The following is a 21,061-nucleotide window of genomic DNA, read 5'->3' as shown; positions in this document are numbered from 1 at the left end:
TTTAGCCTGTCCTCGGATGGATGTTTTGTCCCAGTCGAAATGGTGCCCTTTTTCGTCTGTGCGTAAGGATACTAGCGACAGCTGGTCATGTCTTTTGGTGGCTAGTTAGTGCTCATGTATCCTAGTGGCTAGTTTCCTGCCTGTTTGTCCGATGTAGTTTTTGTTGCAGTTCTTGCAGGGTATTTTGTATATGGCATCCGATTTGCTGGCTGTTGGTACAGGGTCCTTTAGGTTTATCAGTAGATGTTTCAGTGTATTGGTAAGTTTGTGGGCTACCATGATGCCAAGGGGTCGGAGTAGTCTGGTCATCATTTCCAAGATGTCTTTGATGTATGGTATTATGGATAGAGTCTCTGGGCGTGTTGTGTCTTCTTGTTTGGGTTTGTTGCTTAAGAATCGGCAGACTGCTTATCGGGTACCTGTTGTTCTTGAATACGCGGTATAGGTATTTTTCTTCTGCTGCTCATAGTTCCTGGGTGCTGCAATGTGTTGTGGCTCATTTAAATAATGTCCTGTTGCAGCTCTGTTTGTGGGTGTTGGGACGATGGCTCCTGTAGTTGAGTATCTGATCTGTTTGTGTTACTTTCCTGTAGATGCTGATCTGCAGCTCTCCATTGACTGTGCATTCCACTGTAACATCTCGGAAAGTGAGTCTCTTGTTGTTCTCTTCCTCTTTAGTCAAATTTATGTCAGTAAGGATGCTGTTAATGATATTGTAGGTTTTTTCTAGTTTGTTCTGTTTCGTGATGACAAAGGCGCCATCCACATAGCGGACCCAAAGCTATGTGGAAAAGGTGCTCATTCTCATCTCTGTATCATTGCTTCTGCCAAGAATCTTGATGTTGATGATCCCATGGGTGAGATGATAACAACAGCATGGGTTCAATTCCCACACCAGCTGAGGTTATCATTGAAGAACCGTCCCTCTACCTGAAGCATGGTGACTTCAGGTTAAACCATCGTAGTCATCTCTCTCTGTCTAATGCGACAGGAGTCCTCTGATGTGGGAACTTTACTTTTTAGCACCATGAGAGAAAACTACTTCTCTCCATCCATCTTGCCACACCCTTGCAAAATTGTAAGCACTTTAATCAGATCATTTCTTGGATTTTCCCATCAGACTTACCCAACATGTGATCTCCTGGGAAATAATTATGCCAGTTAAATGCTGTTGGAATGTTGCAGGGTTTTTCAAATGTAGTATTATTGTAAAATACATCTACATTTTTCAAATGTAGTATCATTGTATATAAACAAAACACATCATATACTGCATACAAATGAGGCCTTCCAAACACCAATCAATTTTTGTTTGGTACTGTTGGTCAAGGCAGTCTTTTAGGTCTGCTGAAGAAAGATCTCTTTTCTTTCTGTTTGACCCTTCAATAACAGACACCACCATAGTTTGCCCGAGGGTATGAAGGTGGGGATAATATCACAGAATTATTGTATAGACTGCCTATTACTTACCCAACCTGCCAACCCATTTCTCATTTTACAGAGAACAGTGGAGACATTGGAAACTCCCAGCTCCCCATTCTTGAGACTCTTGAAGATCTTAAGTGGCTACTTAATTAACATGAAGTGCATCATCATATTTCCACTGCTAATTTACCTGAGGTGGGAGAGACCCATGTGAGTGTTAGCTGAGTGGACTGATCTGTGTAAAGTCAGAAGGCATGCAACACCAGGTTAGAGTCCAACAGGTTTATTTAATATCACAAGATTACTGGGTGTTGCCTCTTTGTCTGGTGAATGAAGAAAAGCACATGGCACAGAATTTATAGGCAGAGAGAGCAACGGGTCAAAAAAAATCAAAAGATCGTACAAATAGTGTGAGTGGAGTGTCGAATAATAAGTCTCTGAAGGTGATCAAAAGTGTCGGGTAGTGCGAGCAAAGTGTCAACAGCTGAAAAGTAAGAGAAAGGAATGACCCAAAATCCAATTAATTGAGGCAGATAGATAATTACAAAAAATTAAAAACAAGGTGGTGCTGGACACAAACCAAACAGCTGGAATAACATGATAGGTATGAGTCGCACATCGAGGGTGTAACTAAAGTAACAAGTAATCCAAAACTGTACAAGCTGATTAAGGTACTGAAATCATAACAAGTATTCAACGTGATGGTGTCAAAACAAGACAGGAAGGAAGATTTTACAGATACAGAAGCATGGTGAAGTTAATGTAACGTGACATGAACCTAAGATCATGGTTGAAGCATTCATCATGGGTATGGACTGGTCTATCAGTTTCTGCTCTGCAATTTTGCATTGTTGTGTATCTCAAAAGCCGCTATGGAAGATGTTTAACTTAAGATCAGATGCTGAACGTCCCTGACCGCTGAAGTGTTCCCCGACTAAGAGGGAACATCCTGTCTGGCAATTATTGTGTTGTGTCCATTCATTCATTGTCATTCTGTCTGTATGGTTTCACCATTATACCATGCCTCAGGGAATCCTTGCCTGCAGCGTATGAGGTACACAATGCATTTTGAGAAGATTTGTAGCTCAGGTTGAGGTTCTGAATGTAGGTTTGCTCGCTGTGCTGGAAAGTTCATTCTCAGATGTTTTGTCACCATACTAGGTAACATCTTCAGTGAGCCTCTGGAAAAAGCATTGCTGATGATTCTTGCTTTCTTTGGATTGGTGATGTCATTTCCTGTGGTGATGTCATTTCCTGTTATTTTTCTCAGAGGCTGGTAAATGGGATCCAAGTCAATGTGTTTGTTGATAAAATTCCAGTTGGCATTCCATGACATTCCATGGCATTTCATGGAAGCATGTAATTCCAACTGGAACTCTATCAACAAACACATTGACTTGGATCCCATTTACCACCCTCACTTTTGTTTGGTTGAAAGGTGTGGTCAGACAAGCTGATGATGGATTTCCCTGTTGGTAGTATTAGCTTCAACTGTGGTACCGGCAGGAGTGCTTGGTTGCTGCTGTTGGTGATGCTAAGTTTCTCCCGTTTCCTGTTCTTGGTGTGCATGGAGGTAATGCAGCTCCGTTGCCTTTTCTGCTTGCTAATGTCTAACAGCTGGTCCACTATAACCTGAGCGCAAGCTGAGATTATGGGTCCTCTCTCAATTTCAAGGTTGCAGTGTCTGTGTAGTATTGATGTATGGGCTGATTAAGGATGGTGAGAGAGGGGTGATGGCAGAGTCTCACAGTGTAGTCTGTGTTGCTGGTCACCTTGAATGGGTTCATCATTTGTAGTCCTTTTTAGATTTTCTCTGCTTTCTTGCATCTCTACAGAAACTTTGATGTCTGTATCGATATGTGCGATCTTCTCGGAGATCTTCTCTATTTTGAACCGACGATTTGTGGTGTCAATGGTAGCCATGATGTAGAAGTGCTGTTGTTGGACTGGGGTGGACAAGGTCAGAAGTCACATGACACCAGGGTATAGTCCAAAAGATTGATTTGAAATCACAAGTTTGCAGAGTGTTGCCCCTTGGCTAGGTGAAGTGAAGAAAGTCACAGGCACAGATTTTATAGGCAGAGAGATCAATGGGTGGAGAGATCAAAAGATCATGCAAATAGTGTGAGTGGAATATCAAATAATTAGTCTCTGTCGGTGATCAAAAGTATCAGATGGTGTGAGTAAAGTATAACTAACTGACTAGTAAGTGAAGAGTTTTTCTTCACTTCACCTGATGAAGGCAGCACTCCAAAAGCCTGTGGTTTCAAATAAACCTGGTGTCAGTGACTTCTAACCCTTGTGTAACCTCCAGCCCAACCCCAGCATCATGATCTGTGTAAGGTAAAGGTAGTATCTTTCAAGGGTTTCTCTGCACCCTATCATAGGTGTACCATACTCCTGCTGCCCTCCTCTCTTTACCCCTCCAGACGCCACAACCTTAAACCGCCCCCAGCAAATTCAAGCCCATCAGTGGGGCCTGCTACCCTAGATCTACCTTCAGTCTGGTCTCAATGTCATGAGGGTCTATCAAACACGTTTCTGATCTAGATTTTTTTAAAAATTCTACATTCATTCCACCCAGCAGCAAAAGCAATATTGGTTCATTTTCAATAACATCTCTGGGATTTATTTTTTGCAGTTTCAAAATTAACTCCACTACAATATCAAGAATTATGTTTTATCTGACTAAGAAAACAAATTACAAACCATCACAAACTGCAGTTCAGTATTTCTGAATAATTCTTATTAACATACATTCCTACCTGTTGTGAGCTATCAACATAATTTGAACAGTAATTCCTTTGCTGAGTATAAGTAACTGTATTTGAAATTGGATTTGTGAAGCTATCATTTTTTGCCTAGGAAGTGCAAATTCTCTCAGGAATAGCAAATTGCAATTTCCAACATCTTTAATTTAACCACCTAACATTGTATTGAACAAAATTTCTCAAGATGCTTTTTCTTAGATCAAGGTATTGAGAAAAAAAAGCCTATTTACACTCTGTGAACCAGCATCACAGATCCATTCCCTAGATTCATATATAATCATTACTGTGATATTGTCCTGTCATATCCATGCTTTTACAACAGATTTGACACTTGTCTTCAAATTTGTAAAGATGGAATTTCTATGTCTAAGTCATTTTCAATCTGTATTGACACAAAGTAAATAAATACGTTATAAGAAATTTATTTCTCTGGAATTCCCTTAAAAGGCCATATGCAGTGCTTACAACAAAGTAGCTCAATAATTGTTCAACTGCAAGCTAAAATAAAATATACCATAATATGCAGCATAAAAACTGCAAGAACAATTGGCACAGAGGAGTGTTGTAGAGATATAGGGCTGAGTTCAATGCACCCTATCTTCCCAAGGTTGTTTCAATGGGTGGTAATGGTCACTGTGTAATCAGGCAGCAAAATACTGGGTGGAGAATCTGATGCCTTCTCAAATCCCTCAGATTTAGTCCAGAGGACAAATGAGATGCTTAAGTGGTCATTTAAGGGCATCTTAAGAGCCTTATCCTGTCACTGCTGGTATTTAATAAGAAGCGGGCAGGTCAAATGCTACATAGGCATACTCCCTGAAAAACCCTGGAATAGAGGACTCCTCTCTTTGCCATTATCCTCAATGGAGGTAACAACAAATGGGAACAGAGGGACTTGAAGGCAGACTCCCCTGGATCCTTTAAAGCATCCACCCTTCCTTTCCAGTGGGGCTTGTTGGTGAACCCACCTAACTCATCTTGGCTATTTGTCACATATGATAAAATTGTAAATATAAATATAAAAAAATCATTTTCATTCATGCTGTGAAATCTGAACAAAGGGACATTCCCTTCCCATTTTGCTCCATTTTAGTTAGAACTGCTAATCCATGTACTGGAAAGCTAGTTATTTCCACATACATCTTCCTTAGAGGTATAAACTCATGATATCTTATTAGTAACGTTAATGCTGATCAATTGAAACTTGAAAGGTCAAGCAAAAAATTATTAAAACCAAAAAATTTTAACATTTCATAATTAGTAGTCATGGATGCAACAGATATGAACTGGACAGATACTTCACAGAGAATATTATTCAACATGGGAGACAAAATAATCTCTAGCACCCAACTCAATTCTTCTCATTTACAATGTAAAGTTCTTAAATACACTTCATGCACATAAAGTAAATTTGAAAACAAATCTCTCTCTCCCTATTGTCACCATCTATTCATGGAAAAATTGTGATAATATTACCCCTTTTATAATGAGTAGGAATGCATTTCCCCCATCCCCTCTATTGGTGGACTCCGACCTAGTGCAACCACAAAAACACGAAGGTAAACTCAAATCAGAAATAGGTTTTTTTTCACATATTCTTAATGTAGGGAACACTCTATAGTGCCGGCATGCTCGCAATCATACATAGAGAGATAGAATCAGAAAGAATAAAGATATTATTCAATTAGCACCTTCTTAATGACAAACTAACCAAGGGATACCATATGATCAATTTCCTCGTTTTTAAGATGGAGTCCAAAAATCCGAACCTGGAATTAGTAGTCTGAAATTCCTTTGGAAGAAATATTTGATGTGTTAACTAAGATTTGAGGAGTTGTGGGTAGTTTTTGCTCCATAAAAAACTTTGAAAATCTTTGAAAATCAGAGGAGGTTTTGTTAAAATGTAACATCCGCTTCACTTTTACAATGAAAGGAAGGTTCATTTGCAGAGGGCACAAATCCAGATAGTTGGTTGCTTTTTATACAGGCATCTTTTCCTTTGTCGCCCGGAATTAGGAGTGTTGATATTACCAGAAAATGCAGCAGCTAGCTCAGGGGTGGGGAACCTGCGGCCTTAAGGCCACATGCGGCCTTCAAGGACACTGTGTGTGACCTTTTGAATGAATCCAAATTTTGCAGAACAAATCTTTTATTTTTTATTAATATTTTTTTCATCCTTTATTGTTTTTATTTTAATCTTAAAATGTATGTATTTAAAATACCGGAGAGTAGAAGAAAATTAGTAGTTAGATTTTTACAAAATAATGTGAATTTTGAAGAATATATAATTGAAGTTTCTTGGATGCAGCCTTATTAGATTACATAATGCGGCCTTCCAACATGAAAAGGTTCCCCACCTCTGAGCTAGCCTATCAGCTAACAACTATTTTAAAATCACATGTTTAAAAATACTGTTGGATTCAGTGCAGTGGGAATCATGCAACTAAAGGCTTCTGGAGAAGGAGAAGGAATGACCATAAAAAGGCTTCCGTTGAAGAACACTAACTGTGGCCCATTCCAGAAGTAAAATGCAAAATTATTAATAATTCGTCTCATGATTGGTAGAACTATCAAATCTATTGTGTTCGATTATTATTGCTACTGATAGTCATCTCTGAACCTGGTTAGCAAAATAGATCAATCAGGAGTACATGGGATTTGATTGTCCGGTTGACATTGACTTCTGAGAAGTTTCTGGAAGATTACTGTTGAGTCCTGTCACATTAATTCGGTAATCACCTTTGTTGGACTGTTTATTGTAGCCATGGTGTGGAGGAGCCGGTGTTGTATTGGGGTGGACAAAGTTAAAAATCACACAACACCAGGCGATAGTCCAACAGGTTTATTTGGATGCACTACCTTTTGCAGCACTGCTCCTTCATCAGATAGCTGTAGGACAGGATCATTAGACACAGAATTTATAGCAAATGATTACAGTATCATGCACCTAAAATGATATATTGAACAAGCCTAGATTGCTGGTAAGTCTAACAGCAATCTAGATTTGTTCAATATGTCATTTCAGTTGCATGAAGCTGTAATCTTTTGCTATAAATTCTGTGTTGTATGGTCCTGCTCCACCAGTTATCTGATGAAGGAGCAGCGCTCTGAATGCTAGTGCATCCAAATAAACCTGATGGACTATAGCCTGTTGTTGTATGATATTTTAAATTATGTCTTTTTAAAACAATCACTCAATATATCTGTAGGTATGTAAAAAAATGTTTATTTCCTCCTCCTCACTGTTTGGAATGACAGTTTCAAACATAAACTGTATCTATTCTAATAAACATAGTGTTTGATTCATGGTAGCAGTCTGAGTCAAAGGTTGTGTGTTCAAGTCCAGTTCAAGAGTCTTGAGCTCATAATCTCCAGTGCAATACTGTTGAAGGTACTAACCTTTGTTTGGAATGTTAAGCGGATGTTCTCCGTTCAATCGCTGGTTGATAAAAATATTTTCACAATACTATTCAAAGAAAAGCACCAAAATTCTGTCTAGCTTCCTGGTCAATAGATGTAGGTTTGCTCACTGTGCTGGAAGGTTCATTTCCAGATGTTTCATCACCCTACAAGGTAACATCTTGAGCTTCACACGGAGGCCCACTGAAGATGTTACCTAGTAGGGTGACAAAACGTCTGGAAATGAACCTTCCAGCTCAGCGAGCAAACCTTCATCCAGAACCTCAACCTGAGCTACAAATCTTTTCAAAACTTCCTGGCCAATATTTATCACTCAAGCAACACTGCTAAAATAAACTATCTGGTCGTTATTTCATTTCTCCTCAGTCCTCTTCATCTTTTTTCTATGCGGATATGTTGTTGCATTTTCTATATGACAACAATGATTACATTTCAAAAGTTTTTTATTGATTGTAGACCACTTTGGATCATCCTGAAATTATAAAAGATGCTACCATAAGTGTAGTTTTTCCTTTTTTTCCTTCAAGATATTAATACGTAATTCAATACTCTGCACAAAGAACGTATTGCACATAATCTGGCTACTTTCAGCCACACAGGCTGCTGAGCTTCCTGCTAATTCCAACTTAATCATCATGAATTAACCATCTCTCCAAGGTACCTTTTTCCAAAGCTGGACGAGCTTCTGGTTCAGGGGGTACTGGAGCAAACTGAGCAGGACTCACTGAGCTACTTTTCTTCCACTTTCTGGTGATATGTAAATGGAGCCTGCCCACAAAATTACATTGATAGCCACTGGGTTCAACAATCAAATTCAATGTAATTACAATGTCATTAAATTATGCCTCTTTAGGGATTGCACTGAAGTAAAGACAAGTTTTGGCTGACAATTTTACTGCAATTGTGGCATATAAGTGAAAATATAAGTTCAGAGTCAGATTGGATTTGTTATCATGATTAACAGAAATAACGTATGGGGCAGCCTCAGACCTATGCTTTTGAAATCTCTGGAAAACTTTGATTTCTTCCAGGATGTTTGTCTATTATGTACTGTCATTGCTCAATGTGTACTTGCACACATCAACCAGATGAACACATTCTATGACACAACCTCAAAATCTCAAAAGAACTGAAGGTGATAGAAAAACTGTGTCATTCCAGTCCATATGGTACCCTGAACATATTTGTTCTAATGTTACCAGACAAAGTACACTGCAGTTTCATGGAGTTGAAAAGGTAGCCCAGCACATCTAGCAAGCAAGCTGTGGTATCAAGCAAGCGGGAGATGGAGTTTTGATGACTCCACGCTGTTCATTTTCTAGACGTAAGCCACGCCACCATTGGAGATCATGATATAGAAGGAGGGGAATTATTCCACAATGCTCTGCTGGATTCCTTCCATTGACTGGCACAGAACAGCATCAATGGATGCTAGGCAGTCGGATGATGTGCTTGGCTGATTCATCACAGTTGGTAAGTAGTTAAAGAATAATACAGAGAGCAGGATGTGAAGATAATTGTATCTTTGCAAGAAGTGTAACAAATATAAATTAAACTCCCTTGATAGTCTTTTTTTGCTGAATTAATGGTTGATAAACCAAAAATAAAACTGCTTTGTCACCTCACAGAACCTCAACCAAGGTTGAGTTACAGAACTGGAAATTACAGTTAAAATAACAGCTTACAAAAATTAAATACAAGATAGTTGGTCAAATATGTGCTTTAGATTCAGTTGCAATTAAGGTTATAATTTTAAAAAAAGGCTGTTTGGTAAGTTACTAGTTCTTAATATCAAGAACAAAGATTTGCAATAAAATATTAATCCATGTACCATATTGTGTTTCCTTACCTGTCTCTTATTCTTTCCTTTCCAAGTTGTAGCAGAGGCTCAGTAAAGATTTGACTGATACTCACTGAGAAACAGCAACACAAAGGAAATAATCATGAAGTGTTAAACCTGTTAATAAAAGACAAAAAAATCTATTAGCATTTCATTAATGAATGATATTTTGTTTCTGTTGCATTATTTAATAATTCAAACAGCTGATAATGTGATGTCCTGAAAACCATGATGTACAAAAAGTTATCTTACAAAAGAAGCGTATAGAATTTCTTTGCTCTATTTGAGATAGAAACCTCATTGTAACGAGCCTCCCGCAAGCAACTGGGGGGAGAAAAATCAAATAGCTGTGTGCTTGTACTCACCTACAGTGCATGCAGAGTTGTAACCATAGCAACTCACACCAAGTAACTGCCCCTGAGCTTTCTGTGGCATCAGTACCACACACTAAGCACTCTTGTGCTCCATAGCTCAAACAATGTCACACTCAGACACTCTTCCACTTAATCTCAGCATCTCCTGTCGGCAGTAGTAACTATAGCAGGATTTCACAAGTACTCTGTTCTTCACAAATGTAAAAAAAAATTCAGTTGAATAATGCCGAACAACTAAGATCTAACTTTAACTTTAAAACAGAACTGGAATACATTTTGCTGCAGCTTCTCTGACAGATCAGTGAGTTCATGTATTCAGTGTTCTACTGATCTGTTCAGGTAAGGAAGATCCCCAGGATGTCATATTATGAGATAACGCTGAAATCGACTGGATGGAGGGTAAATCCTGGCGTTATTTCCCTGGGCCTGGTTCAAGAAAATAAAGTCAGGATTAGGTTAAGTGGCTTGTCAACACTCACTGCAGTTTCACAAAAAATAGAATTCACTTGGGGAAAGCACTAAGAGACCATTCATGATTGTTGCTCAAATACACTTGCACAATCAGTCCTTTGCAATATTTGCAGAATTTTGATTTAAAAAATTATAGTGAAAACCAATGAGGTTTTTTTTCTGTTAAGAAAAGCTGCATAATTCTTTTGTGGCTCTGTCCTATGAATGGAATCATACAGCGTTGTGAATTACGTGGACTATTGTGAGATTTATGGCAGATCATGCAAGAAGTCTAGCGAGGTTTACCTTGAGGTCAGGATCAACTCACTGCAGCACCTCACCATGTTTCAGGTTCTGAGGTGAGACTCTAATGAGGAAGTGGTCAGTAGCCTATTCAGGGTGCGGTCAAGCAAGCATGGATCCAAAATTAGACCTTCTAAATTCACCCACAGCTGGAGAAATCAGGCTTGACAGAAAATTGGCCAAACTAAATGGCAGCTAACAGCTCTGAGTTGCAGAGAAAAGTGGAAATCAATGTCAGAGGTTCAGGAGAACCAGTTACAACCAGCTTGAGGCTTGTGTAATGAAGAAATATTGATTAGGCTTTCTGGCACTTTGACTTCCAGCCAGCATCTGAAGACGTGAACTTTACCCCTCCCCAGCATGGCAACAGTGAAGGGTGTTGACATCATCCCATTGGATGTTTTGAAGGCCAGAGAACCTTCTGGGAAGGCTGTTGTATGGGTAATAAAAACACATGCCTGGAAGCCACACCTTTAGTGAGAACATGTAGCAAGACTCATGGCAGAAGACCCAGGCATCAAACCAAGAATTAAAAAGTCACACAACATCAGGTTGTAGTCCAACAGGTTTATTTGAAAGTACAAGCTTTCGGAGCACTGTTTCTTTGTCAGGTAGCTAGTGGGACAGGATCATAGGACACAGAATTTATAAGTAAAAGATCAAAGTGTCATACAACTGATACAATGTATTAGACAAAGTTAGATGACTGCTAAATCATGCATGAGGTTGCAGATTTTGATTGATTAATACATAAATCTCAGAATTTCTTTCAAGTCACAGCCCTGAGATGACTTAATGTTGCATCAGTGGATAAAAAAAAGGTGACATCTTAGCACAGACAATGCATTTAAAGGTGTGAGGTTAGGATCTGTCTGTATCCTGACCTGGAGTCAGACTGGCTTTACTTTCAAAGAAAGAATTTATGAAATTTTACATTGATTGACTGCCTACGGATTACACCTTTTTTGAACAAAATAAAATGTATCTGCGATGCAAATTCACCCCATAAACTTACGTGTGTGTGTGTGTGTATACGTGTATAAGGGAGAGAGAGAGAGCATGTGTGTGTGAGAGAGACAGAGAGACAGCGAGAGAGAGAGAGAGAGAGAGAGTGCATGCATGTATGTACATACTTGATAGAGTGTGTGCACACATATGATGGAGTACATGACTGTGAGAACGTGCAGATGAGTGTGAGCGTGTGTGTTTGTGTGTGAGAGAATGTATGTACGAGAGAGAGTCTTTGTGAGTGTGTTTGTGTGTGAGAATGTGTGTGTATGTGAGCTGGTGTTTGAATGTGTGTGTGAGTGTGTATACTGTGGTTGGGGCCACCAGTAGTGTGACATGAACCCAAGATTCTGGTTGAGGTCATCCTCATGGGTACCGAACTTGGCTATCAGCCTCTGAGAGTCTGTGTTGTTGTGTATCCCAAAGTCTGCCTTGAAGGACGTTCACTCAAAGATCCGAGGACAAACATCCTTGATCGCTGATGTGTCCCCTCATTGGGAGGGAACAACTCTGTCTGGTGATTGTTGCATGGAATCCATTCATCCATTGTCATAGCAGATGCATGGTTTTGCCAATTTATCATGCCTCGGGTATCCTTGCCTGCATTACATGAGATAGACAATGCTGGACGAGTCACATGAGTACCTGTCGTGCACATGGGGGATGGTGTCCCATGTGTAATAGTAGTATCGGGCACAGTAAGTCAAGGGAAACCTCTGATATTGGTCTAGGAACTTGTACAAGGTCAGTCAGCTGCTCAGGGCAGTCAGCGTCAGGATTATCTCCTCGAAAGGGTGAGGAGCTGAATTTTGAGCAACGCAAAATCTGTCTAGACTCTTTCTGTCCTGTTGTGGGTTGGTTTCCTCATGCAGTGAGAAAGAGGCAGGTGTCACAGGAAATGATGTTTGGTGGTGCTGGCAGGCTTGTGTTGTAAGTGAGTTAGCAAACTTACAGAGAGTACACAGCATCAGTCATGGATCAGAGTGAATGAGGAATGATATTGATTGCAATACTGATAGTGTTAGAGCATGAACCTGGGTGGGAAATGGATACAATGGCAAGAGACAGAGTGAATGAGAGGTATCAGAGAGAAGATAGTGGCAATGACACTGGTGGAATGAAACAGGTCACTGGCCTTCTTCCTACATTGCTGTGCACCCCTACAGACAGCAGTGACCACACTGACCCAGGGTTAACCTGGGGCCAGGTTGCCACGGTCCAGTGCTGTGGCCTCCACTAGCAGATCTGGGGGATGGGAACACCTGACTTCTGCACCAACAGGATCTCCAGCTACATGCCCACAAAGTGGATGCTTTCTCTGCAATAGCTGGGGCAAATGGAGCAGATCTACACAGACACTGCTTGTCAAAGCAATGTTTTAAATATGATGCTAGTGCCAGGGATCACACATCCATTTCAGGATATTGCAGCATTGGTGAGTTGTTCTTGGTGTGATGGGTGGTAGAATTGAATGGAAGGGGTAGCTTAGTGTGGGGTAGCTAGTTGATGAGGTGAGTTTGGAGAGATGCAGAATTAAAAGTTGTTCAGCTTCACGGAAAGAAATTCAATGAATCTGACACTCAACTAAAAAAACCCTTAAGATTCAGCTCTATGCAATCACCTTCAACTTCATCAGTGGAATCACTACAATAATCAGCAAATTCTTCTGCAGTGTCTTGATTATTTTATGTAAGACATATTTCATTCACACACTCAAACAAATCAGCGAAGGATTGTGTGCTGTCAGATAGTTAATGACATCAGCTAATTCTCACTTGTAATGTATAAATACACTGAGGGCCCTCTTGTGGTACAGAGGTAGAGTCCCTACCTCCTAGCACACCACTGATCCAGAATCTGGTTTCCAGCATCTGCAGTCATTGTTTTTACCTCCCTACCTCCTAGACCAAGGGACCTGGGTTCAGATCCCACTTGCTCCAGCAGTGTGTAATAACATCTTTGAATTTAAAAAAGGCTGAATTTTGAAAAGAAGAATAACTAACTACTTTGGGGCCTTTTTATGGCACAGAGTTAGTGTCCCTACTTTTGAGCCAGGAGACCTGGGTTCAAATCCCACTTACTCCAGAACTGTGTAATAATATCTCTGAACAGTTTGATGAGACAATAGATATAAATACACAGAACTGCTTTTGTGGCACAATGGCAGTGTCCCTACCTCTGAGCCAGGAATCCTGGGTTTGAGTCCTGTGTACTCCTACTGACTATTACTACTACTACTACTATCATGTAGTAACATTCCAAACTGGTTGATTAAAACATAAAAACGCAAATGCACCAGGAGTGGCAAGGGGGGCTTTGGTAGTGACCCAGGAGACCCGGGTTCAAGTCCCACAAATTTCAGACATAACACCCCTGGAAAGTTAATTAAAAATACCTACAAATGCATCAGCTTCCTCACCTTTGGTTATCTGAATTGTTCTTGCCAGGTGTTGCATGTTCTTTGATCAATCTAAAACACAGGTGATTTTAATGGTGACAGATAATAGAGGAAAAGCACATGGATGATTTGGTGTGGGAAAGAGCTATTCAGTTGTGTGTTATAACAATTTGAGAGAAATGAATATAAATGCACCAGCTTACCTCTGGACTAGGAGGCCTGGCTTCAAGTCCCACCTACTCCAGAGGTACGTCACAACACCTCTGAACAGTCAGATCAGAAAGCATTTATAATTGCACTGGGATGCACTGGGAATACATACCACCAGATAAACCAGAAAAAATAACAAGTTGAATCTTTTTGCTGAGTGCTGGTTGCATCAAGTATTCAGAGATGCTTTTGCTATAAGGCCTATCGAATTTTCTTGCAACTTCTTACCAAGCTCATATCATTAACTATCTACCCTGCCCCAAAACATCCCATTATTTGATTTTAACCTCATTTTATCATATTCCTGGTATAACTTGTCACTGCTAGATTATCCCATTATTGACAATTATCCCTGGGAGTAGTGCCATCTTTAGAAGGCCATTATGCACAGGTAAGCACTGAGAGTCTGGTGTTGCCATGTATGGGTCATGACATTTTGCCCAGACATGACAGACAGGGAAATTTGGTGCCATGTTTTGTGGGTAGGGAGGTAGAGATCCTACTGATTGGGATGGTGCAGAGGTGGGAAGCCCTGTTCCCCCAAAATTAACAGAAGAGGCCACACATCCAGACTATGTCAGCTTGGCATGAGGTTGCCACCTGGGTTAGTGCAGAGGAGTGCTCAGCAATGTTGCAAGAAGATCCATTCCACAGTACATCTGCCACTACTTTCTCTCTGATATCTCACACTCACTCTATCACCCACTATACAGTCATAAAGCATGGAAACAGACCCTTTGGTCCAACCAGTCACATCCAACATAATCCTGAGCTAAACTAGTCCCACCTGCCTGCTCCTGGCCTATATCCCTCCAAACCTTTCCTATTTGTGTATCTATCAAAATGTCTTTTTGGTATGGACCACGCCAGACCCCCTCAAAGTATTTTAAGAAGGTAGCTAAGCCAATGTGAAGTAAATATTCCAGGTGTGATACAGTTGGTCAAACCACTTGGCCTTAAGCAAAACAGAATTTATTTAAACCCTCCAGTTGAAATACGAGCAAAAGAAAACAGAATTTAGAATATCGGACCCGATACAGTAACAATTGCTACTTATTGTCTCAAGTCTGTGGTCAGCAAGGTTTTAGAAAGAATTCGGAGGGATAAGATTTATGATTATTTTGAAAAGCATAGCATGATTAAAGGCAGTCAGCATGGCTTTGTGAGGGGCAGGTCATGCCTCACAAATCTTATTGAGTTCTTTGAGGAGGTGACGAGATAGGTTGATGAAGCTCAAGCAGTAGATGTGGAATTCAGCAAGGCATTTGATAAGGTTCCCCATGGTAGGCTCATTCATAAAGTTAGGACACAGGGAGATTTGGCTGTCTGGATTCAGAATTGGTTGGCTGACAGAAGGCAGAGAGTGGTTGAAGATGGAAAGTATTCTGCCTGGAGGTCAGTGATGAGTGGTGTCCCATAGGGCTCTGTTCTTGGGCCTCTGCTCTTTGTAGTTTTTGAGAAGGTTGAGGGGCGGGTTAGTAAATTTGCCAATGACACAAAGGTTGCTATTGATAGTATCGAGGGCTATTTCAGGCTGCTGTGTGACATAGACAGGACGCAGAGGTGGGCTGAGAAATGGCAGATGGAGGTCAACCAGGATAAATGTGAAGTGATGCATTTTGGAAGGTCGAACTTGAAGGCTGAACATAGGTTTAAAGACAGGGATATTTGCAGTGTGGAGGAACAGAAGGATCTTGGTGTTCAAGTGCATAGATCCCTCAAAGTTGCTACCCAAGTGGATAGGGTTGTTAAAAAAGCAGCTGGTGTTTTGGCTTTCATTAACAAGGAGATTGAGTTTAAGAGCTGTGAGGTTTTGCTGCAGCTCTACAAGACCCTGGTGAGACCACACTTGGAATTACGTGTTTCGTTCCGGTCACCCTATTATAGGAAAGTTATGGAGGCTTTGGAGAGGGTGCAAAGAAGATTTACCAGGATGCTGCCTGAACTGGAGGGCTTGCCTTATGAAAAGAGGTTGACTAAGTTCAGACTTTTCTCTCTGGAGAGAAGGAGGAAGACAGGTGACCTGATTGAGGTATGCAAGGTAATGAGAGACATGGATAGAGTAAATAGCCAGAGACTTTTCCTCACAGCAAGATTGACTGGCACAAGAGGTCATAGTTTTAAGATATTAGGAGAAAAGTATAGAGGAGACATCAGAGGTAGATTCTTTATGCAGAGAGTTGTGAATGCATGGAATGTGTTGTTAGCGGTGGTGGTGGAAGCAGAGTCATTAGTAAATTTGCCAATGACACAAATTTGCCAATGACACTTAATCAACTGCTGGACATGCACATGGACAGCAGTGAATTGAGAGGTGCATAGGTTAGGTTATTTTATTTTAGATTAGGAATAGTCCTCAGCACAACATCATGGGCCGAAGGGCCTGTTCTGTGCTGTACTTTTCTATGTTCTATGTTAACTGTTCCATACAGCAACTTCCCACAAACACACTCCTTGGTAAAATGGTAAACTCAAACAGATTTTTACAGATTTCAGATGAAGGTCAGAGGAGTTCTGTACTGAAGCTTGCAACACTCCTGGATGCACACATCTTGTGAATGCTACCGCTAAAATAAACTAGTAAAAACCTGAATAGAGAGAACTGACTACTCCCTTTCTGTTGTTGAACTCGCCTCTTCCTCGACTCTTTGGTACCTCTGCCTTTACGACCTCTCTTGAAAGAAACCAAGACAAAATGACCTTTTTAAAGTAACAGCATCATCACACTTTTAAACATTGTAATTCTACCAGCATCTACCATTTTCTCAGGAAGTTAATTCCACAGGTGAACCACCCTGTGTATAAAAAAATTGCTTTTTATCTTTTTTAAATCTCTCTCCTCTCACCTTAAAAATCTGCCTCCTAGTCTTGAAATCCCCCATTCTAGGGAAATGACAACTACCACTAACTCTATCCATATCTCTCAGACTTCAATTAGATCATCCCTCACCTTTCTCTGCTCCAGTGAGAAAAGTCCCAATCTATCCAGCCTTTCTTTATAACTCAAACCTTCTATACCCAGCAACATCTTGGTAAATCTCTTCTGAACCCTTTCCAGTTTAAAAATGTCTTTCCTATAACTGGGTGACCAGAACTGAACACAGTATTCCAGAAGAGGCCTCACTAATGTCCTATACAATCTCAACATGACTTCCCAACTCCTAAACACAAAGGACTGAGCAATGAAAGAGGTTCATGCTGTACCGGTCTTTCTATTGGCTGAAAGATCTTCCTGTATTCGCTATCACTGACCCCAACCCCAATACCACTAACACAACACATCCTTTGCACTGCTGACTCACTTGGTGGGACACCTCCCCTACTGTAATGGTGGTGTATCTCCTTTAATATCTACCTCTCTCTCAGTCCAAGATGAAAACAGCACACAGTAAGGCAGAAAGAGTGAAGAAGAGTGGTAGGTTAGTTCCTTTTTTGGAAGCATTCTGATTCTGACCGCTCTGAGTGTACAAACTCCTATATTGGTATCGGAGATGCAGACTAGTCCAATTCATAAGCTAGCTAAATGTCCCTTATGGCACAGTGTCCTTGCTGCAGCATGACAGTGATAGTCATCGCTGCAGACCATGCGTAAGTGTAGAAATGTACTCTGAGTGGACAGGAGTGTGCCATAATGATGCATAATCGCCGGCAGACATTGGATTCCATTGTTAGTGAACACAGGGTGTTGGTGGCCAGTGAGCCATGAGGTGCAGTATCCCGTGAGCATGCCCTGAGATGTTGGTGCCTGGTGTCCAACATGGAGATCATTTGAAGCACACAGCAAGCTGAAGTCTCCAGCTATCCACTCTGGTTTCCATGTCAAGAATTCTCAGCATCCAGCTTTTCCAGTCGATTTGGTAAGGTAGAAAACTGAATATTAATGAGGAGAGTTGTGCAACAAGCTATAAATCCCCTTAATTGGTACCTCACTGCTCCTTAGTGAGAACCTTGCTTCGGCAGATGCATAAAAGATTCAATGAGTTGTGTCTGATGTTAAGATGGGCCTCACTGGACTTCTTGTGTGACTCTGCCACAAATGTCACCACAGCACACTTCATTGATACTCCTATAAAATTCTGCCCAATTTTTGTAAATGTAACATTTATAACCATCATCAGTTTTGTAGGCACCATTACCAGCATTCTGAGGCTAATCGGCAGTATTAGTGGTGACATTGCTAGTTTTGCTGACTCTCACTTCTAGTAAATGAGTGCAGAACTAGCCTACAATTTCCAAATGATCATTGGCATCTCCTGCTGCCATTATTTCCAGTTTTCTCCCCTTCCAGGATCTCTCCTTCCTCTTTTACAACAATGAATGCAGCAAAAACCTGACCTCTGAGAAAGGAAGCAATATATTCCAAACATTTCTCTGCAGGAGAGGAGCAGACAAGTAAATATTGATTCACATGGACCACATCTACCTTCCCTCTAAAACAGCCTGATGTTTGAAAACATCAGGACCCACAGGAATGAAAACAGTGTGATTATACAGAAAGTAATTTTATGTCGTAAAGTGCAACAGAAACAATGTTACACTAAGCCAATCATCCATAAATTAGTACTAATTACACAGTGATAGAAGTGAAGCCCACCCAGACGAGCAGGAATGTGGCGATAGCATAAATTTTCTGATTGATTTAAAACTAATTGAGTCAGCTAAGAGCTACTGCTAACAAAGAAAACACAAATAGAAAATCCAGTCACCCAAGATTTCACACAGAACTCTCCAAAAAAGCATTCCAGACTGCTTTTCAAAATCTGCAGTTTAACATTTTATTTGATCTCTTTAAAAATAATTATTACTCTAACTGAGATTAGAACACCAGGAGGATTGCTGGCTGTGTGAAACAGAGACTTGTTATCAGATCAATGCAAAATGAAAATAATGTTAGTTAATACTTCCTTAAAAGGTACGGCACTATTTCCACAACCAGAAATATAATGAGTGAATCCTTTTTTCACTTTAAACTAAAAATTACACTGGGGAAATATGTCACCTTTTTCCTTAAATAGGGCGGGGAGATTGTGACTTCCTGGTAAATCATCACAGTAGTAATCTAAACACCCAGATTATCGCTCAGGTTTAAATCTGAATTGGTGGAATTTGAATTACATTAATAAATCTAGAAAATATGAGCAGTAGTGCCATGAAATTACTACAGATTGTTGAAAAGATCCATCTGGTTCACCAAGGGAAGAATATTTGCCTTTTCAACTGGTCTGGCGTACAGGTGACTCCAGTTCCATAGTGATGTGGTTGACTCTTAACTATCCTCTGAAATAGCTCAGCAAGCCACTCAGTTCAAGGACAATGAGGGCAAGTCATCAATTCAAGGGCAGATGCTGGCATTGCAGTAATGAGCACACACCATGACAGAATCAAGAAAATTGAACAATGTATATGGCCTTTTTACATGTACTTTGTATTAAAAGATTAGTCTTGTGATTTTGACTATTTTCTTTATCCAAATTGTACACAAAGTGATGCATTCAATTAAAATTCAGAATCATCATTGGAACATTTTAATGCTGCATTGAAATAAGAGTCAACCTTGGCACTATTTTATCATTTTGCAAGAAAATAAGCTCCAACATCCACCCTCTATTTTTGAATCTCTTATCCACACAAATTTGTGGATGACAATTAACAGCAACCATATAAATTTTTTGTACATAATGTCACATAACTTGAAAATATTAACTCTGCCAAAAGTATTGAAAAAATTTGAAATTAGACTTCAGGTGCCAGATTTTCCCAATGGAGGCAGGATTTATGAGGTGTGTTTGATTCTGGGTGGAAAAACTGCACACCCACAAACACTGCATGAAGCACGATTTTCAAGGCATCAGAATTTTAATGACCCTCGCGATGGATTTGCTACCCAGTTAATGGCTGGACACGGCAGAAATGGAGGCAGGACCCCAGGGAAGCGGACCAGATTCTACTCTCAATGAGCCAGCATTGATGAAGCTGTCTGGGGAGGTGATGGCCTAGTGTTATTAACACTGGAGTGAATCCAGAGACCCAGATAATATTCTGGGTACCAGACTCGAATCCTGTCATGGCAGATTGTGGAATCAAATCCAATTTTTTAAAAACAAATCTGGAATTGAGTACCTAATGATGACCGTGCATCTGTTGTCGATTCTTTGGAAAACCCATCTGCTTCACTAATGTCATTGAGGGAAGGAAACTACCATCCAAATCTGGTCTGGCCTACACGGGACTCTGAACCTACAGCAGTGTAGTTGACCCTTAACTACCCTCTGGATAATTGGGAATGGGCAATAAATGCTGCCTAGCCAGCGAAGCCCTTACCCCATGAATGGATAAAAAGAACTGGGTCTTAATGAATGAAAGGTTGATTCATAACATTTTCTTTCTGCTCAGTTATATATGCTCATTTTTGTTTCACATTTCACTGTTCTGCATTGAATACACCTGCTTCAGTGTTACCATCCTTATTTTATCCAAACTGCAGCCAGTCAGCTTCACCTCATAGATGATCAATCCCATGAACATCTTGAGTGGTCAGAAAGCCAGCTCTGAGCAACCTCACTCATGACTTTAATTTGCCTATTTAATGAGCGGACAATTTCATGTTCCTGGTCGTGCGACACTTTTCCCCCAATCCCATTCTTGGAAAGGGATCAGAGCATGGAAGAGTGGCAAATTACCTCCATGCATGTCATTGGCACCATTTGTTTCATTATTCTACTTCTCGTCAGCAAAATTCAGGATGAGAAAATTTTGCCCTAAATATAACTTGAAAAAGACCATTAGATATAAGAGGAGGAGTAGGCCATTCAGCCCATCAAGTTTGTTCCACCAACCAATGAGATGATGGCTGATCTGATAA

At 40.3% G+C, this 21,061-nt stretch overlaps 1 protein-coding gene across 4 annotated transcripts in view; it reads right to left on the bottom strand.

Moving 5' to 3' along the window:
- The window catches only part of tenm1 (teneurin transmembrane protein 1), a 2,412,691-nt gene that overhangs the window by 1,693,547 nt on the left and 698,083 nt on the right, over positions 1-21,061 (bottom strand). For 2 of the 4 annotated variants that reach the window (XM_043704862.1, XM_043704861.1), the window contains one exon: positions 9,466-9,573. The gene's annotated coding sequence lies outside the window, so the exon portion shown is untranslated. Of the gene's footprint in view, positions 1-9,465; positions 9,574-9,708; positions 9,775-14,010; positions 14,028-21,061 lie in introns of those variants that run through there. The other 2 variants (XM_043704865.1, XM_043704863.1) reach the window with 2 other exon arrangements.

The sequence above is a fragment of the Chiloscyllium plagiosum genome, chromosome 15, assembly GCF_004010195.1.
Source record: "Chiloscyllium plagiosum isolate BGI_BamShark_2017 chromosome 15, ASM401019v2, whole genome shotgun sequence".
In the NCBI taxonomy this organism is placed as follows: domain Eukaryota; kingdom Metazoa; phylum Chordata; class Chondrichthyes; order Orectolobiformes; family Hemiscylliidae; genus Chiloscyllium; species Chiloscyllium plagiosum.
The sequence above is the reverse complement of the archived record's forward strand: the minus strand, read 5'-3'. Positions and strand labels throughout refer to the sequence as shown.